Raw genomic sequence first — 17171 nt, 5'->3', positions numbered from 1 at the left:
TGAATACTTTCGTGAGAGATTTGTTCCTTGCATCACATTGCTTTTGAAAAGGCACATGTACGTTTGGTTGTTCCGCGTGTGCTTCCGTTATATGCTACTTATTGTTGAAACTGCCTTCTTGTACTCTGGTGTGTGGGATTGTCTGGACCTTTGCCAGAAATGGTAAAGGGTATGCACTGATTTGCCCGCTTTGTGGGGTCCCGCTTTGTGGGATATTCTGGTATGCGCTTATTTGCCCGCTTTGTGGGGTCCCGCTTTGTGGGATATTCTGGTATGCGCTTATTTGCCCGCTTTGTGGGGTCCCGCTTTGTGGGATATTACTTAGAGCCTGCGATGCTCTGCCGGCCCCCTTTGACTTCACCTAGACGTGGGTGGATGGAGCTCCCAGACGTGGGAGACTTTTGTCAGGTGGTCATTCAGAAATGGATGAATCACATTCTGACTGAGATCCCACTACACCCTCTATATGTTTGATATGACATCCAGAGTTTTGGTGAGTTATTTCTGTTCGTGCTCTGGATAGTTATGATATGATTGCAACGTCAAGGACGACGTTTGAGCTTCTGTACGACATATGAGTTTGATATGCTCTGAAATGCTTCATTCACTGCTGATTTTGCTTCGTAATGTTCCCTATGTCGTTGATGTGATTTGGAACATTTTATATGCCATTGATAAGCTCCGATATGTTTCCTTTGTTTCTGATATGCTCCAATTACTCTATGCCCCATCTGTTAGGAACCAAATATGTATGATTAAAAAGGACAATTATGATTCTGCTCCTAATGATATTATGTATACGAAATCGTATATTCTGCTTTGTGTTTGAAACTGCATCTCTTTGGAAATTGTACTATTTTGATATGGATATGTTAGTCACTTGCTGAGCTCTTTATGCTCACCCCATTTGTTGATAAATTTTTCAGGATAGCGTATCGCTTGCTTAAATGTTAAGAATGGGCTGAGGCAATGGAAAGTTTAGAAGACGTTGGGCAGAACTTTTGTTAGCATATATGTAGTTGTGTATAAGCTACGTTGCATCTAATGAAATGTGACTATGAATCTAAACCTGTGGATTTTGTGTAAGTTAAAGGATCCCTCATGTATAGGGTTTTGGAATGTTAAATTAAATTCGTGTAATGATATGAACTTATGGTAAATCGATGATTGTGGTGACTGCATATATTTCCCCACTTGTGGATTTATATTGTGGTTTTTATTTTGATGAGTTGAGTTCAGATTGTATAAATTATCGAGTGATGTGTGCTATGTTTATGAATTGCACAGGGTTATGAATTGATAGATTATAGAAGTGAAATTTTTGATCTGAATGTTTTCTTAGTGACCTCAAATGTGTGTTTGGATCCTGGGTTAGTTGTGGCGAAAAAAATTTAAATATCATGGATATTTTTAGGGGCGTGACAGAGGTGGTATCAGAGCATGATTTGAGAATCACTAAGAATATTATGTTTTTTTTTGAGGTTTATTGACTACCATTTAGAGATTGATCAAAGAAAATGTTCTTTTGATGTTTTAGGAAGCGAGGATGACGAGATCATCTGGTTCTCCTGTTGCATCTACTGCTGATCAATTGAGTGGTATTATGCGGACTTTGGAGACTATGGCACAAGTGATGCAACAACAACAACAACCTGTCCAACAAGGAAATAATGATGGGACAAAGACATCAAACCAGACGGGGTTGAGAATTGGACAGTTTAAGAAGCTTAGTCCTCCCAGTTTCAGTGGTGAGTCTGATCCAATGGTGGCGGAACGATGGATGATGCAGATAGAGAAAATATTTGATGCCTTAAGTTACTCTGATGAACGAAAGGTTTTTCTTGCCACCTTTATGCTGGAAGGAGAAGCTGAACACTGGTGGAGAATGATTAAGAGGATGTCTGAAATCAAACATGAGCCAATGACATGGAAGTTATTCCAAGAAAAGTTTTACGACAAATATTTTCCAGATTGCATGAGAGAGCAAAAAGAATTGGAGTTTTTGAATCTTATCCAGGGAAGTATGACGGTTACAAAGTATGAATCTAAATTTACTGAGCTCTCCAGGTTTGCCACACATATGACTGATGATGAATCTAGAAAGGCAAGAAGGTTTGAAAGGGGATTACGGTCGGCAATAAGAAGCCGAATGTCAGCTTTAAAATTACAAACATATGCTGATACGGTAGAAAGAGGTTTGAAAATTGAAAGAGACATGGAGGAAATTCAAGAAATCATTGGCAAGAACCAAAGGGACAAATTTACTAGCAAAAGCAGGAGAGAAAATGAATACGAAGATAGTAACAAGAGGTTTAAGACATCTGGATTTGAGAAAAGGAAACCATGGGGGAGGACTCAGTTATGTGAAAAATGCGGATTAAATCATGAGACAAGTCGGTATTTTCGGGTGACTGGAGCATGTTTTAATTGTGGAAAGCTAGGTCATCAAATAAAAGATTGCCCACTGAACAGGAAAAGAGAGCCACTGTCTCCTAGACCCTCAGCCCATGCTAGAGTATACGCTATCACTAAACAAGATTCCAGAGCTTCTAAATCAGTGGTGGAAGGTATTCTTCATGTTTCTAAAAGAAATGCAAAAGTTTTGTTTGATCCCGGCTCCAACTTATCGTTTGTTTCAAAATACTTTGCTTGTCACTTGGATATTCCACCTAAACCCCTGGATTATATGTTATATGTAACAACTGCTGTTGGAGATTCATTGGCAACAAACTTGGTCTACCCATCTTGTTTGATCTCTATTGGAGACCACGAATTCCTTGCTGATTTGATTCTCCTAGAGATCCAGGGCTTTGATATTATATTCGGCATGGATTGGTTATCTTCTCATCACGCTAGTATTGATTGTTACAAAAAAATCATTACTTTCTGCATACCAGATCAGCCTATATTTTTCTTTGAGGGCATTAAGCATGATTTGCCTCCTTGCTTAATATCCGCACTTCAAGCTTATCATCTTATGCAGAAAGGTTGTTTTTGTTATGTGGTGTGTGTAAAGGAGCATTCAAATCAGGAAACCCACCTAGATGAAATTTTAGTGGTCAAAGAATTCCCTGATGTATTTCCAGACGACTTGCCTGGTTTACCTTTAGATAGAGAGGGTGAATTTGCTATTGATCTAGTCCCTAGTACCACCCCAATATCTAAGCCTCCCTACAGAATGGCACCACTTGAGCTAGAAGAATTAAAGAAGCAAATACAAGAATTATTAGATAAGGGTTTCATACGACCCAGTGTGTCCCCATGGGGTGCTCCGGTACTATTAGTGAAGAAGAAGGATGGAACATTGAGGCTTTGTATTGATTATAGACAATTGAATCAGGTGACCATCAAAAACAAATATCCCATACCTAGAATTGATGATTTGTTTGATCAACTGCAGGGTGCACGAGTATTCTCTAAGATTGACCTGAGGTCAGGTTACTATCAGTTAAAGATCAAGGAGGAGGATATTTCAAAAACAGCTTTCAGAACTCGATATGGTCATTATGAATTCTTGGTGATGCCGTTTGGTTTGACAAATGCCCCTACAGCTTTTATGGAACTAATGAATAGGATATTTCAACCGCTCTTGGATATCTGTGTAATTGTATTTATTGATGACATATTGGTGTATTCAAAGAGTAACCAGGAGCATGAGGAACACTTGAGAGATGTGTTGTCCATACTAAGAGAAAAGAAGTTGTATGCGAAGTTCAACAAATGTGAATTTTGGTTGAATGAAGTTGCTTTCTTAGGCCATGTGATTTCAGGGAAGGGTATATCTGTTGATCCAAGGAAAATAGAAGCTGTAGTTGAATGGGAAGTACCAACAAATGTAACAGAGGTTAGAAGTTTCTTGGGCATGGCAGGTTATTACAGGAGATTTGTGGAGGGATTTTCTCGAATTGCTCAACCTCTCACCAAACTCACTAAGAAGAATATGAAATTTGTATGGGGCGATGATTGTGAGCAAAGCTTTCAAGAGTTAAAAAGGAGATTGACTAGTGCCCCTATTCTCACTATTCCAAGTGGTAGTGAGGGATTTGTAGTTTATACTGATGCTTCAAGAAAGGGCCTAGGATGTGTTTTGATACAGGAAGGGAGGGTAATTGCTTATGCTTCTAGGCAACTTAAAGGTTATGAATTGAATTATCCAACTCATGATTTGGAATTAGCAGCAATCATTTTCGCTCTAAAGATTTGGAGACATTATTTGTATGGTCGACAGTTTGAAATCTTCATTGATCACAAGAGTTTAAAATATATTTTCACTCAGAAAGAGTTAAACATGAGGCTGCGAAGATGGATAGAACTTCTGAATGATTATGATTGTGCCATCTGTTATCACCCGGGCAAGGCCAATATTGTAGTTGATGCACTTAGTAGAAAATCTACAAGTTTTATGGCTAGTCTGGTCGTGAAGCAATGGAAGCTAATAGAAGAAAATTTTGATTTGAAAGCTTTGAGGAAAGAGCAAGACTCGATGATTTTGATGGCCTCCATTCAAGTGCAGTCTGATCTTATGCAACAAATTAAGGAGGGACAATTACGAGATCCACACTTAATCTACTTGAGGAGTGAAGTAGAAAAGGAATTGAAGCCACAATTTCAAGTTTCAAAGGATGGCCTATTGAGATTTGGGGAGAGAGTATGTGTACCAAATGAACTAGATATCAAGAATCAAATCCTAAATGAAAGTCATACTTCAAAGTACGCCCTACACCCTGGGAGCACTAAGATGTATAGAGATCTTCAAAGTTATTATTGGTGGGAAGGCATGAAGAAGGAAATTGCAATGTATGTTTCAAAATGTTTGACGTGTCAGCAAATCAAAGTAGAACACCAAAGACCTGGAGGGTTGCTGCAACCTTTAGTTATACCTGAATGGAAATGGGAATGTATTACTATGGATTTTGTTTCAGGACTACCCAGAACCTCGAGGAAGCATGATGCTATTTGGGTTATCATTGATAGGTTAACAAAATCTGCACATTTCCTTCCGATTAATATGACTTATTCGCTTGATAGACTTGCAGATTTATATGTTAATGAAATAGTAAGACTTCATGGTATTCCAAAGGAGATCATCTCTGATAGAGACTCCAGATTTCTCTCTAGATTCTGGAGAAGATTACAGGAATCTATGGGCACTAAAGTTAAGTTTAGCACTGCATATCATCCTCAGACCGATGGTCAGTCAGAAAGAACAATTCAAACACTTGAGGATTTGCTTAGAGCCTATGTTATGGATTGGAAAGGTGAATGGGATAAGGATATTTCACTTGTTGAGTTCACGTATAACAATAGTTATCATTCAAGTATTCAGATGGCTCCTTATGAAGCTTTATATGGGCGAAAGTGCATAACACCTATATGTTGGGAGGAAGTTGGGGACAGAAAGTTGTTAGCACCGGACTAGGTACAAGAAACTACCGAGAAAATTCAAATTATAAGGAAAATGTTAAAAGCTGCTCAAAGTCGTCAAAAGAGTTATGCCGATAATAGGAGACGAGATATTGAGTTTGAAATCGGAGATTTTGTATTCTTAAAAGTCTCCCCTTCCAAAGGCATTATAAGGTTTGGGAAGAAAGGAAAGTTAAGCCCAAGATTTATTGGACCTTTTGAGGTTCTTGAGAGGGTTGGTTCTGTCGCTTACAGGATTGTCTTACCACCAGCATTGAGCCAAGTCCATGATATATTTCATGTCTCGATGATTAGAAAGTATATGTATGACCCTTCTCACATCATTAAGTATGAGCTGGTGGAGTTCGATAAAGATTTATCCTATGTGGAAGAGCCTATTCAGATTATTGATAAGAAAGAAAAAGTCCTAAGGAATCGGGTCATCCCACTGGTTCAAGTAAATTGGAGACATCATTCTGGAGAAGAGACAACTTGGGAGCTAGAAGAGGAAATGAAAAAGGTGTATCCTCGTCTTTTCATCGAATAGAGGTACGATAAATTTAGAGGACTAAATTTTTCTTTTAAGGGGGGGAGAGTGTAACACCCCTCATTTCCGAATGTTCGTATAAATTTCTGGTGATAATGTAAGCATCTATTTTAATTGACAAAAGAAATAGAGTATGAATCAGAGGTAACTTATTTGTAAGATTTGGGAGATCTGTTCAAAAAAAAAAGAGAAAAGAAAGAATCTGAGGACCTATATGTAAACCCTAAGGACCTAATCGTGAATATGATAAAAACAAGGACTAAACTGCAAAATGCACCAAATGACAAATTCCACCGCATAAGCCTCTCTGCCTTCATTCTTAAGGAAGCAGAGGAGGCAGCTCGTGTGTGATCAGGGAAAGAAAGAAAGAAGAAGAAGAAGAAGAAGAAGAAGAAGAAGAGAAAGAAAATTGGGGCTTTTAGGGTTCTTGCTTTAATCTTGTCATTTCGGGTCAAAATTTCCAAAGGCAAGTGTTCTAACCCCATCCTACAGAAGTATTAGACTCTGTTTTTATGTTGATTCAAAATAAATTGGAAGATTTCAATTTAGAAACTGATATGTCTCCCTTTGAACATAGAACCATAGATTCTGAAGTTTTTTCGGTAAACTGACCCCTATACACTGTTTCAGCTATAAGTTTTAGCACAAAATGTGAATTCGGGCAGGAACTATTTTGTTTGAAATTAGACTCATATATCTTCCTTTTGACACTGATTTTGTAGATTTTGGACACCGAATACTTACCCAAACATCTATTTCAAATGAGCCTATAGACGCTGTAAAACAGGGTTCAAGATTTCTGACCTGTCGATACTAAAATGCCTATAACTCCCTGTTGAAAATTCTGATTTTTACCAAACTGATTTTATTTGAAACTAGATTTGAAAATCTTACTTTTGACATACAGTTTGAAAATTTTGGAGTTAAATTGCCCACCCTATCGTCTGTTGAATCCGACCCTATAAATTCTGCAAAACAGTGATTGTGATTTTGACCTTGTGTTACCAAATCAGAGGTAACTCTGTGTTGGGAGCTCTGTTTCATATGAAATCTGTTCCATCCGAATATAGATTGATATATGGTTCGACCATAGCCTTCTTATGGGTATTGGAGCATAATTGTTATTCCGAAATATTTGTTTGATGTGCCACTGGAATTCTGTCCGAAATCGAGCTTTGGTCGATTTCGCATATTCTGTTCCATTTCCTTTGGAAACTTGAATTCGCCTAATCTTTTTATTGGAATTGAGCTGATTATGATTGCTTGGAATCCCTGTACACTCTTGCTTTCATTTCTTTCCTAAAATAAATACTTTCGTGAGAGATTTGTTCCTTGCATCACATTGCTTTTGAAAAGGCACATGTACGTTTGGTTGTTCCGCGTGTGCTTCCGTTATATGCTACTTATTGTTGAAACTGCCTTCTTGTACTCTGGTGTGTGGGATTGTCTAGACCTTTGCTAGAAATGGTAAAGGGTATGCGCTGATTTGCCCGCTTTGTGGGGTCCCGCTTTGTGGGATATTCTGGTATGCGCTTATTTGCCCACTTTGTGGGGTCCCGCTTTGTGGGATATTCTGGTATGCGCTTATTTGCCCGCTTTGTGGGGTCCCGCTTTGTGGGATATTGCTTAGAGCCTGCGATGCTCTGCCGGCCCCCTTTGACTTCACCTAGACGTGGGTGGATGGAGCTCCCAGACGTGGGAGACTTTTGTCAGGTGGTCATTCAGAAATGGATGAATCACATTCTGACTGAGATCCCACTATACCCTCTATATGTTTGATATGACATCCAGAGTTTTGGTGAGTTATTTCTGTTCGTGCTCTGGATAGTTATGATATGATTGCAACGTCAAGGATGACGTTTGAGCTTCTGTACGACATATGAGTTTGATATGCTCTGAAATGCTTCATTCACTGCTGATTTTGCTTCGTAATGTTCCCTATGTCGTTGATGTGATTTGGAACATTTTATATGCCATTGATAAGCTCCGATATGTTTCCTTTGTTTCTGATATGCTCCAATTACTCTATGCCCCATCTGTCAGGAACCAAATATGTATGATTAAAAAGGACAATTATGATTCTGCTCCTAATGATATTATGTATACGAAATCGTATATTCTGCTTTGTGTTTGAAACTGCATCTCTATGGAAATTGTACTATTTTGATATGGATATGTTAGTCACTTGCTGAGCTCTTTATGCTCACCCCATTTGTTGATAAATTTTTCAGGATAGTGTATCGCTTGCTTAAATGTTAAGAATGGGCTGAGGCAGTGGAAAGTTTAGAAGACGTTGGGCAGAACTTTTGTTAGCATATATGTAGTTGTGTATAAGCTACGTTGCATCTAATGAAATGTGACTTTGAATCTAAACCTGTGGATTTTGTGTAAGTTAAAGGATCCCTCATGTATAGGGTTTTGGAATGTTAAATTAAATTCGTGTAATGATATGAACTTATGGTAAATCGATGATTGTGGTGACTGCATAGATTTCCCCACTTGTGGATTTATATTGTGGTTTTTATTTTGATGAGTTGAGTTTAGATTGTATAAATTATCGAGTGATGTGTGCTATGTTTATGAATTGCACAGGGTTATGAATTGATAGATTATAGAAGTGAAATTTTTGATCTGAATGTTTTCTTAGTGACCTCAAATGTGTGTTTGGATCCTGGGTTAGTTGTGGCGAAAAAAATTTAAATATCATGGATATTTTTAGGGGCGTGACACGAATACTTACCCAAACGTCTGTTTCAAATGAGCCTATAGATGCTGCAAAACAGGGATCAAAATTTTGGATCTTTTGATACTAAAATGCCTATAACAACCTGTTAGAAATTCTGATTTGTACCAAACTGACTTCATTTGAAACTAGACTTATAGACATTTCTTTTGACATATAGATTGAAAAATTTGGAATTCAAATGCTTATCCTGTTATCTGTTGAACCCGACCCTATGAATTATGTAAAATAGTGATTTTGTTTTTGACCTTGGGTGACTAAATCAATGGTAACTCCTTGTTGGAAACATTGATTTGTACAAAGTTTATTTCATCAGAAAATAGATTGATATATCTTTCGACAATAGCCTTCTTGAGGGTATTAGAGCATAATTGACAATATGAAGTATTTATCCAATATGCCTCTCGAATTTTGTCAGAAATTGAGCTTTGATCGATTTCGCATCTTCTGTTTTCATTCGTTTGGAAATAGATTTCATTCAGTTCCCTTCACTCAATTGAAGCTTATATTAATGCTTGAATTCTTGTTTGCTCTTGTCTATAAATTATTTCCATTCTTGTATATATTGTGTAACGTTTATGCTATATCACATTGACTCATATAGGCACATGTATATCCCATTGTTCCGCATTTGCTTTCGATATGTGTCTATTCAAGTTTCATTCCTTTGGATATCGAATTCATCTAACCTTCTTATTTGAATTGAGTTGTATGTGATTGCTTGGATTCCATGTGTGCCCTTGCTTTCATTTCCTTTCAAGTCTGAATACAATAGTGAAAGATATTTGCTTACTTCGTATTGACTTGTAAAGGCGCATGTACGTTTTGTTGTTCCGCGTGTGCTTCCGATATGTGCTATTTATTGTTCATACTATCCTTTTGTACTCTAGTGTTTGTGGGATATTGTGGACCTTTGCTAGAAATGATGAAGGGAGTTATGCATAGAGCTTGTGATGCTTTGCCGACCCTTATGACTTCACTCAGACGTGGGTGGATGGAGCTCCCAAACGTGGGAGACTTATGTTTGGTGGTCATTCAGAAATGGATGTACCATATTATGTTATGGTCCCACTTTACCATCTATATGTTTGATATGGTATCCAGAGTTTTGGTTATGTGTTTCTATACATGCTCTAGATAAGAATGATATTAATGCAACGTCAAATTCGACGTTTGAGCTTCTGTTTCGTATTCGTCTTTGAAATGCTCTGAAATGGTCCATACGCCATTGATATATTCCGAAATGTTTTATTTATCATTGATATGCTCCGAAACATTTCGTACGCCTTTGATATGCTCCAAAATGTTTCATTTGCTATTGTTATGCTTCGAAATGTTCCACATGTTGTTGATATGCTCCGGAATATTTCATATGCTATTGATATGCTCCAATTACTCTATGCTCCATCTGTTATGAACCAAATATGTTTGATTGAGATGACATTTGTGATTCTGCCCTAATGAGATTACGTTTATGAATTATTATATTCTGCCTTGTATTTTGAAACCTTATTTGTTTGGAAATTGTCCTCTTTTATCATGGATATGTTAGTCACTTGCTGAGCTTTATATGCTCACCCCTTTGTTGTATAAATTTTTCCGGATAGCTTGTCGCTCGCTTAAATGTTAAGATTGGGCTGAGGCAGTGGAAAGTTAGAAGATTTTGGGCAGATCTTTATTAGCATATATGTTTTTGTTGTATAAGCCACTTTGCATCTAATGAAATGTTGACGATGAATCTAAACTTGTGGATTTTGTATAAGTTAAAGGATCTCTCATGTTTAGGATTCTGGAATGTTAAGTTTAATTCGTGTAATGATATGAACTAATCGTAAACGTTGGTTTTGTGACTGAATAGACTTCCCCACTTGTGAATTTATGTTATGGTTATTATTTTGATGAGTTGAGTTCAGATTTTATGAATTATCGAGCAATTTGTTGTATGTTTATGAACTGCACAGGGTTTATGAATTTGAGGTTTTATAGATGTGAATTTGATAGAATGTTTTTCAGTGTCCTCAAATGTTAGTTTGAATCCTGGATGGATTTGTGATGAAAATTTTTAAAATCATCGATATTATTTGAGGGGGCATGATAGAGGTGGTATCAGAGCATGGTTTGAGGATCACTGAAATATTTGATATATTGACGTGCAAAATATATTGAGGTCTAGTGAATTATAGTGATTGGTTAAATTTTCTTTAATGCATTTTAGGAATCTTGGATGATGAGGCAATTTGGTCCTCCTATTTCAATTGTTTCTGATTAATTAAGTGGGATGAAAGGGTTGATCGGGGATATCAAATCAGAGTGGCACAACGAAAAGCATGGTGAACCTAATTTTGTTGGTGACAGAAAAATAGATGATGTGAATGGAAAAGATATTTGATGTACAAAATTGTTTCAATGATCAAAAGATTTCTTTTGCCACCTTATATTGGAAGTAGAGGCTGATCATTAATGGGAACAATGAAAATAATTTTTGAAGATCAATGACAAGAATGATAAGGACAAGTTTATCAATAAAAATATGATTGGAAATGAATCAGAAAGTGATAGCAAGAGGGTTAAGATATTTGGATTTGAAAAAGGAAGTCACCACAAAAGACTCAATCATGTGTGAATTGCAAGTTAAATTATGAAACAAGTTTGTGTTTGTGGGCGACTAGAGTCTATTTTGCTTGTGGAAAGTTAGATTATAAAATAAAAGATTGCCCTTTGATCAAGAAGAAAGAGTCACTATCTCATAAATCATCAGCCCATGTCAGAGTGTATGCTATCACTGAATATGATTATAAAACTTCTGAATTAGTGATCGAAGGTATTATTCATGTTTATAAAAGAATGTAAATATTTGTTTGACCATGGGTCCTATCTATGATTTGATTCATAATATTTTGCTTATCACTTGGGCATTCAACCTAGACCACTGCATTATGTGATATATGTAAATACAATCATCGGAGATTCTTTGATAACGGACTTGAATCTGGTCCTCTTGTCTGATTTTATTGGAGAACTTGAACTCCTTGCTGATTTGATTCTCCTAGAGATCTAGGGTTTTGATATTATACTTGGCATGGATTGACTATATTCTTATCATGCTAGTATTGATTGCTACACAAAAATAATTACTTTCTGCATACTATATCAGCCTATATTTTACTTTGAGGGCATTAGGCATGATTTGCCTCCTTGCTTGATATCAATACTTCAAGCTTATCGTCTTATATAGAAGGGTTGTTTTTGTTATATGGTGTGTGTAAAGGAGCATTCAAATCAGGAAACCCATCTAGATGAAATTTCAGTGGTCAAAGAGTTCCCTGACGTATTCCCAGATGACTTGCCTGGTTTACCTCTAGATAGAGAGGGTGAATTTGTTATTGATCTGGTCCCCAGTATAACCCCAATATCTAAGCCTCCCTATAGAATGGCACCACTCGAGCTAGAGGAATTAAAGAAGCAACTACAAGAATTATTAGATAAGGGCTTCATACAACCTAGTGTTTCACTGTGGGGTGCTCCAGTATTATTAGTAAAGAAGGATGGAACATTAAGGCTTTGTATTGATTATAGATAGTTGAATCAGGTGACCATCAAAAACAAGTATCCCATACCGAGAATTGATGATTTGTTTGATCAACTGCAGGGTGCACAAGTATTCTCTAAGATTGATCTGAAGTCAGGTAACTACCAGTTGAAGATCAAGGAGAAGGATATTCCAAAAACAGCTTTTAGAACTCGATATAGTCACTATAAATTCTTGGTGATGCCTTTTGGTTTGACTAATGCCCCTGCAGCTTTTATGGAGCTAATGAATAGGATATTTCAACCGCTCTTGGATGACTGTATAATTGTATTCATTGATAACATATTGGTGTATTCAAGGAGTAATCAGGAGCATGAGGAACACTTGAGAAATGTATTGTCCATACTAAGAGAAAAGAAGTTGTATGCAAAGTTCAGCAAATGTGAATTTTGGTTGAATGAAGTTGCTTTCTTAGGTCATGTGATTTCAGGGAAGGGTATATCTGTTGATCCAAAGAAAGTGGAAGCTGTAGTTGAATGGGATGTACCAACAAATGTAACAGAAGTTAGAAGCTTCTTGGGCATGACAGGTTATTACAGGAGATTTATGGTGGGATTTTCTTGAATCGCTCAACCTCTCACCAACCTCACTAAAAAGAATGTAAAATTTGTATGGGGTGATGATTGTGAGCAAAGTTTTCAAAAGTTAAAAAGAAGATTGACTAGTGCCCCTATTCTCACTATTCCAAGTGGTAGTGAGGGATTTATAGTTTATACTAATGCTTCAAGAAAGGGCCTTGGATGTGTTTTGATGCAGGAAGGGAGAGTGATTGCTTATGCTTCTAGGTAACTAAAAGGTTATGAATTGAATTATCCAACTCATGATTTGGAATTGGCAGCAATTATTTTTACTCTAAAGATTTGGAGACATTATTTGTATGGTCGACAATTTGAAATCTTTACTGATCACGAGAGTTTAAAATATATTTTCACTCAGGAAGAGTTAAACATGAGGCAGCGAAGATGGATAGAACTTCTGAAGGATTATGATTGTGCTATCCGTTATCACCCGGGCAAAGCCAATGTTGTAGCTGATGCACTTAGTAGAAAATCTACAAGTTTTATGGCTAGTTTGGTCGTGAAGCAATGGAAGTTATTAGAAGAAAATTTTGATTTGAAAGCTTTGAGGAAAGAGCAAGACTCGATGATATTGATGGCCTCTATTCAAGTGCAATATGATCTTATTCAACAAATTAAGGAAGGACAATTACGAGATCCACGTATAATCTACTTGAGGAATGAAGTAGAAAAGGAATTGAAGCCAAAATTTAAGTTTCAAAGGATGGCCTATTGAGATTTGGGGAGAGAGTATGTGTACCAAATGAACCAGATATCAAGAATCAAATCCTAAAGGAAAGTCATACTTCAAAGTACACCATGCATCCTGGGAGCACTAAGATGTATAGAGATCTCCAAAGTCATTATTGGTGGGAAGGCATGAAGAAGGAAATTGCAATGTATGTTTCAAAATGTTTGACTTGTTAGCAAATCAAAGTAGAACACCAAAGACCTGGAGGGTTGTTGCAACCTTTAGATATTCCTGAATGGAAATGGGAATGTGTTACCATGGATTTTGTTTCAGGACTACCCAGAACCTCTAGAAAGCATGATGCTATTTGGGTTATCATTGATAGGTTAACAAAATCTACACATTTCCTACCGATTAATATGACTTATTCGCTTGATAGACTTGCAGATTTATATGTCAATGAAATAGTAAGACTTCATGGTATTCTGAAGAAGATTACAGGAATCTATGGGCACTAAAGTCAAGTTTAGTACTGCATATCATCCTCAGACTGATGGTCAGTCAGAAAGAACAATTCAAACACTTGAGGATTTGCTTAGAGCCTATGTTATGGATTAGAAAGGTGAATGGGATAAAGATATTTCACTTATTGAGTTCACTTATAATAATAGTTGTCATTCAAGTTTTCAGATGGCTCCTTATGAAGCTTTATATGGGCGAAAGTGCATAACACCTATATGTTGGGAGGAAGTTGGTGACAGAAAGTTGTTAGCACTAGACAAAGTACAAGAAACTACCGAGAAAATTCAAATTATAAGGAAAAGGTTAAAAACTACTCAGAGTCGTCAAAAGAGTTATGCTAACAATAGAAGACAAGATATTGAGTTTGAAATCGGAGATTTTGTATTCTTAAAGGTCTCCCCTTCCAAAGGCATTATAAGGTTTGGGAAGAAAGGAAAGTTAAGCCCAAGATTTATTGGACCTTTTGAGGTTCTTGAGAGAGTTGGTTCTGTCGATTACAGGATTGCCTTGCCACCATCATTATGCCATATCTATAATATATTCCATGTTTCGATGATTAGAAAGTATATATCTGATCCTTCTCATATCACTAAGTATGAGCTGATGGAGATCGATAAAGATTTATCTAATGTGGAAGAGCCCATTCAGATTGTTGATAAGAAAGAAAAGATCCTAAGGAATCGGGTCATCCCTCTGGTTCAAGTAATTTGGAGACATCATTCTGGAGAGGAAACAACCTGGGAGCTAGAGGAGGAAATGAAAAAGGTTTATCCTCATCTTTTCATCGATAGAGGTAAGATAAATTTAGAGGACTAAATTTTTCTTTTAAAGGGGGGAGAGTGTAACATCCCTCATTTCTGAATTTTCGTATAAGTTTCTAGTTGTAATGTAAGTATCTATTTTAAATTTGAGAAAAGAGCAAAAGTATGAATTTGAGAACTTATTCATAAGATTTGGGGGATTTGTTCAAAAAAAAAATCTGAGGAACTATATGTCAACCCTGAGGACCTAATCGTAAATATAATAATACAAGGACTAAACTGTAAAATACATAAAATTACAAATCCCACCATTTAAACCTCTCTGCCTTCGTTCTTAAGGAACTAGAGAAGGTAGCTGCATGGAAGAATAGAGAAAGAAAGAAAGAAGAAGAGAAAAAAAAGGGGGAAGAAGAAGAAGAAAAAAAATTTGGGGCTTTGAGGTTTCTTACTCAAATCTTCTCAATTGGGGTCATAATTCTCAAAGGCAAGTATTCTAACCCCATCCTACAGAAATATTACTCTCTGTTATTATATTAATTCTGAATACTTTGAAAGATTTCTGCTTGGAACTTGATATCTCTCTCTTTGGACATAAAATCATGGATCTGAAATTTTTTGGTAAACTGACCCCTATACACTTTTTCAGCTATAATTTTTAGCACCAAATGTGGAGTTGGGTAGAACCTAGTTCGTTTGAAATTAGACTCTTATATCTTTCTTTTGACACTGATTTTAAAAATTTTGGACACCGAATACTTACCCAAACATCTATTTCAAATGAGCCTATAGATGCTGCAAAATAGGGATCAAAATTTCTGATATTTTGATACTAAAATGCTTATAAGTCCCTGTTGGAAATTCTGATTTGTACCAAACTAACTTCATTCGAAACTAGACTTATAGACCTTTCTTTTGACATATAGATTGAAAAATTTGGAATTCAAATACTTATCCTGTTATCTGTTGAATCCGACCCTATGAATTCTGTAAAACAATGATTTTGTTTTTGACCTTGGGTGACTAAATCAATGGTAACTCCTTGTTGGAAACCTTGATTCATACAAAGTTTGTTTCATTAGAAAATAGATTGATATATCTTTCGACAATAGCCTTCTTGAGGGTATTGGAGTATAATTGACAATCGAAAGTATTTATCCAATGTGCCTCTCGAATTCTATAAAAAATTGAGCTTTGATCGATTTTGCATCTTCTATTTTCATTCGTTTGGAAATAGATTTCATTTAGTTCCCTTCACTCAATTGAAGCTTATATTAATACTTGAATTCTCATTTACTATTATCTATAAATTATTTCCATTCTTGTATATATTGTGTAACGTTTATGCTATATCACATTGACTCATATAGGCACATGTATATCCCATTATTCCACATTTGCTTTCGATATGTGCCTATTCTAGTTTCATTCCTTTGGATATCAAATTCATCTAACCTTCTTATTTGAATTGAGTTGTATGTGATTGCTTGGATTCTATGTGTGCCCTTGCTTTCATTTACTTTCAAGTCTGAATACAATGGTGAAAGATATTTGCTTACTTCGTATTGACTCGTAAAGGTATATGTACGTTTTGTTGTTCCGCATGTGCTTCCGATATGTGCTATTTATTATTCATACTATCCTTTTGTACTCTGGTGTTTATGGGATATTGTGAACCTTTGCCAGAAATGGTGAAGGGAGTTATGTATAGAGCCTGTAATGCTCTGCCGGCCCTTATGACTTCACTCAGACGTGGGTGGATGGAGCTCCCAAATGTGGGAGACCTCCCAGACGTGGGAGACTTATGTTTGGTGGTCATTCAGAAATAGATGTACCATATTATGTTATGGTCCCACTTCATCATCTATATGTTTGATATGGTATCCAGAGCTTTGGTTATGTGTTTCTATACATGCTCTGGATAAGAATGATATGAATGTAACGTCAAATTCGACGTTTGAGCTTATGTTTCGTATTCATCTTTGAAATGCTCCGAAATGGTTCATATGCCATTGATATGTTTCGAAATGTTTCATTTATCATTGATATGCTTCGAAACATTTCGTACGCCTTTGATATGCTCCAAAATGTTTCATTTGCTCTTGTTATGCTTCGAAATGTTCCATATGTTGTTGATATGCTCTGGAACATTTTATATGCTATTGATATGCTCCAATTACTCTATGCTCCATCTGTTATGAACCAAATATGTTTGATTGAGATGACATTTGTGATTCTGCCCTAATGAGATTACGTCTATGAATTATTATATTCTGCCTTGTATTTTGAAACCTTATTTGTTTGGAAATTGTCCTCTTTTACCATGGATATGTTAGTCTCTTGCTGAGCTTTATATGCTCA

The sequence above is a fragment of the Musa acuminata genome, chromosome BXJ3-9, assembly GCF_036884655.1.
Source record: "Musa acuminata AAA Group cultivar baxijiao chromosome BXJ3-9, Cavendish_Baxijiao_AAA, whole genome shotgun sequence".
Taxonomy (NCBI): domain Eukaryota; kingdom Viridiplantae; phylum Streptophyta; class Magnoliopsida; order Zingiberales; family Musaceae; genus Musa; species Musa acuminata.
This window is presented reverse-complemented; position numbering follows the sequence as displayed.